This window comes from Sinocyclocheilus rhinocerous, unplaced genomic scaffold, assembly GCF_001515625.1.
Source record: "Sinocyclocheilus rhinocerous isolate Xijiao unplaced genomic scaffold, SAMN03320098_v1.1 scaffold1267, whole genome shotgun sequence".
Taxonomy (NCBI): Eukaryota; Metazoa; Chordata; class Actinopteri; order Cypriniformes; family Cyprinidae; genus Sinocyclocheilus; species Sinocyclocheilus rhinocerous.
Window position 1 is genome coordinate 597,318 of NW_015661278.1, and position 4,774 is coordinate 602,091.

Consider the following 4,774-nt stretch of genomic DNA (forward strand, 5'->3'; position numbering starts at 1 on the left):
GTATAGTATAATTTAAATATAGTAAGTATGTCTGAAAAAGCACAATTTAAATATATTTCTTTTTCACCTGGGTGGTCACTGTATGTTTCGCTCTGTTGACTGTGTAGTGACACAATCTGCAAAATCTGAAGAAAGTAACCATTATTAGATTTTTTTTCTTATAAATATTTTGTAGAAAGATATAGCCGACATCAGACAAACATCAATATTTAACAGAGAGAATGATGTGAAAGAGGAAGTACAAGAGAAGGAATAAACAGTTTGCATTAATTTAGACGCATTACTAAGAATTTCTAGTTAATGGTGCCGTCATGCCAAATAAACCACATGCAATGTGAGGAGAAGCTCGTCCTGGTGGTTTTCAGATCTTGTTTTGTTAGTGCTTCTTGCAGAATGACTTCCAGTTTTTCTCAGTTTAGACACTAAAATTCATTATTAAAGCCAAATGTCACAAACACAAAACACATTTTCTAAAATATTTCTCAGAACTATTAAAGCTATTCTTGTGTTTCACAACTCTATTCAGCATTTGACACCATGTGTTCCTGTTCGGTAGCGTTCACAAACCATTAATGCCACCAAAACCTGTAGTTCTCACCATGTGAACACTAATATGCAGCATTTCCACACTCCAGTCAGAACCACAGGATGGTAAAAAAAAGAATCACATGTGAATTCATTGGCTATGAATTAAAAAAAAATGCAAGCTCAAGAATTGTTTAAAATTTCATAGTTTTCTTTTTAACGGCATACTAACAGTAATAATATATGTAGATTACAGTATTATTTTGTTCCAAAGTGAAAAATACGTAATAATTGACATGTAAAACCTGATTCACTGCAGTAAGGGTTCAAGGTTCATTTGCTTTTACTGTGACACTGCAAGAATGTTGTACCAAAGCATCAGCTCCAGAATATTTTAAAAGGCACTGTTTCTTTATTTAAAAAGAACAGTTCAAAATAAGAAAAACCTACAAAGCATCAGTAATACAATTCAGAAGACTTACATTAACGCTAATGACACACAGCTCTACTTTTAATTTCAAATTGATCCCACAGTAGCTACACCAATCTCAGACTGTCTGACGGACATTTCAGCATGGATGAAAAACCATCATCTACAACTCAATGAAGACAGAGCTTCTCGTCTTTCCAGTCACTTCAACAGTACAGCACAACTTCACCATCCAACAACATCAGGAAGATCAGCCTCTTCTTAACATGAAGCACAACGCCTCATCCAGGCTCTTGTCTTCTCTAGACTGCAATGCTCTTCTGGCTGGACTTCCAGCACGTGCAATCAAATCTCTTCAAAAGATGCAGAACGCAGCAGTACAACTGGTCTTTAATGAGCCCAAGAGAGCCCACGTCACCCCTCTCTTTGTCTGTCTTCTGGCTATCGGTTGCTGTCCGTATTACGTTTCGAGACACTGATGCTTGTGTACAGATCAGCAGCACTCGCTTGTATTCCTCATTTGTAAGTCATTCTGGATAAAAGCACTTATTACATGAATAAAAGTAAATGTACCATCTATGATAATATTGTAATTACTGTTTTAACAATACGTGAGCTGACACTGTCGAGTATGTCACTCAGTTTGGAAAAATCGAACAAAAACATTCCTTGAGAGTCCACGCATTCACTGACTGATGGATTCTCACCTTTAAATGGAAAAGTTAATTTCTGTCACCACTGTGAACCAACCATCACACAAAATATGAAGAATATAAGACAGGTCTAAACCAGCCAAGCTACCAGAACAAAAACACACTCGGCAAAATTTTGTCTAATTATTCTTATCAACAAAATCCCAGAAAATAGAGATATAACTTTATCAATATCATACACCCCTAATTATGATAGTAAAGTTGTATGATAAAAACTTTTATTTCTATGATAATCAAATACTGAAAAGCAACTGAAATAGCAGTAATGTAGATAAGCTTTCCATACTTTATGAACAAACAGTTTCGTTTAGTGTTTTTTCAAACTCTGCAGGACACTGGACCTCCAGGACAGAGTTTGGAGACCCCTGGTGTATGTTAATGTATCAAGCCATGAAGCGCACATTTTGGGCTGCCACACTCCTGACAATTTTTTCCTGCACCTTATTTGGATCGACCAGCAGGTGTCCCTAGCGTGCATTCAAAGCCTCAGAAATGAAACACTTTTTAACACATCTGTCTGGAAAGCTTCATGAAGCTTCATCTCGCCACCACTACCACTAACATAAGTAATCCAGACTTGAAAACAAAAGTACAATCTACAGACAGAAGCCAGGAGCAACAACTTGGAAAACACATACAGAGAGAATGACCAACAAAACATAACTGGAACACAGGGGTATATACACACAAGCTAACCAGGGACTGACAAGGGACAGGTGTGGGTGATTAGTTGGCATGGTAACTAATGAGGGTTGCTATGGTAACAAACAAGGCAGTAAGGCAAACAGGAGCTGTGTCCGAAATCACTCACTCATTCACTCGCTCACTCGCTCACTCATTCACTAATCCCTATACAGTGTACTGAGTGCACTATATCAGAAAGGCGTGAACGAAATGAAGTGAACGAATTCGGACACTGACGTATACACTGCGCGTCAGAGAGCTGGAGCTGTCGCAGAAACATCTTCGTCATATATGTACATTTATATTATTTTAGAAAATAAAATTAATAACAATAACACTCACAATGACTTAATATTGTACATACCTCCACGCCAGCTTTGTGGTTTCAAAGATGGTATTATTAGGCCTAAATTGTTTTGTAATACTTAATATGTTCATAATAATTAAATATTATTAAAATGCTGGCAACAAAAATAAACACATATTACACATAAATTGTATGTATATATTATTTTTAGTGTCTTGAAACTCTCCCGAGTAGCATTTAGCGCTCAGATGACGGTGGTCGTAGAGCGCCGTCAGGAGATCATTAATTTTACATTAGGATGACTGCGCCACATACAGGTGATTAATGATTATTTATTAAATCATCCACCAAATTATCATCACATCTCTATCATCTCCCGCCAGATTCTCCAGTAACAGTCCTGCGCTCCTTCTCACCGACACCGTTTTACTTCGACAAGAGATTCAAAGAAAAATATTCAGTGCAGTCTAAACATTGTCTGTTTATAACCAATATCACTAATGATGTGTTAGGAGTTTATTACTGTATGAAAACAGAAACACCTCCAAAATTCAGCAGCAGTACAAGACTATACATTACTGGTAAGTGCTTCTTCATTATAGTATTTTATGTGTTTTTTTTCTCTATACATTACGCATGTCATTGAGAAGCACTAGCTATAATACCTAAATTTAAGTCAAAAGACCTCCCATAAAAGCTACACAGAAACAATTTTATTAACGTTTAACGTTAGATAGCGCAGCGCGAGCGTTGAGAGATCCGGTGAAGAGGGAATACACAGCAGAATTATCAACCTCGCTGCGAGATCTAAGTTAGTAAGAATCATTCAGATTCGGTACAGAATTCTGTTATTAATCAATAGATGTCAGATAACAGAGTGCTGACGTGAAAACCAGGATGGATATTGTGATATAAAGTTATAAGAACGCCTTTAGTCCACATATCATTCACCACGTATTTGTAGTAGCCATTACATTAAATAACTGCAACAATGGTATTATGGCAGAAACAGTCAAATGCTTTTGAGTGCTTTCAAGTGCTTCATACAACTTTGTCCAGCACTGGTTACATACGTAACCTGAGACGTTATCAGTGATCTGGAAGCTATTTCAAGCGAGGAATGGGCCAAGATTGCAGTAGAGAGGTGGCAGAAGCTTCTAAACACTTACAAACAGCATTTACTGGAGGTTACAAAGATTATGCACAAAATTTGACGTTGGGAGGTTGAATAATTTTGTACATGAACATTTAGAGGCAGTTTGATTTATTTATTTATTTTCATTTTTCATCAACTTTATGCCATCAGAATCATTCAAATGTGTAATAATAAACTTTCTATAATACTTTAATGATGCCTTGGTCTTGCAGATCAAGGGGGTTGAATAATTTTGATTGCAACGGCATGTAATGTACTGTAACTAACTGTGTCGTGTACTCAGTTTCAGTGGAGTAACTGTTCTTTACAGAATCAGCACACGAGAGCCGGAATCATACAGTAGTGATGTATATTCAACAGAATCAGACTCCGTGGTGGATTCTTATCACTGCTCTGCTGAATGGTGCTTTGATCATTGTTGTCATAGGTGAGTTCCTTTCATTTTACTCTGTTACATGTAAACACACAATCCTGTGGCTCCATCTGTAAAAATGTTAACGTGGCGATCACCCTCAGTATGTAGTTGTTGTTCTGGACATCCAGGTTGTGATGTTTCCGCACTTCAAAACATGTAAATATCTGGTCTTACTTTAAATGAAACATTGTCAATATTTAATCTTTCTAATCATTTATATATGCACACCTGTTAAAGAGTTCATTTTCATATACTTTTGGGTTTTAACTTGGCATTCATCAAATCCTGGTGCTTTCAATGTTTATTCCATCTCTGCTGGCACTAAAAACTGCATCTATTGTTTATTTGGTCGCAGTAGTGATTCAGTAAACAAGATTAAGTGTATTCAGTAGGTTTCAAGTATTCTTCAGAGAAAGGAAGACTCACGAACATAATTCTTCAAAAGATATTTTTTTGCACATTAACACCATATAAATTGTCGACAGGTTTCACACTATGTATGTATATTAAATTGTGTAGCATTATTTGCGGTATGAAGCTGCAA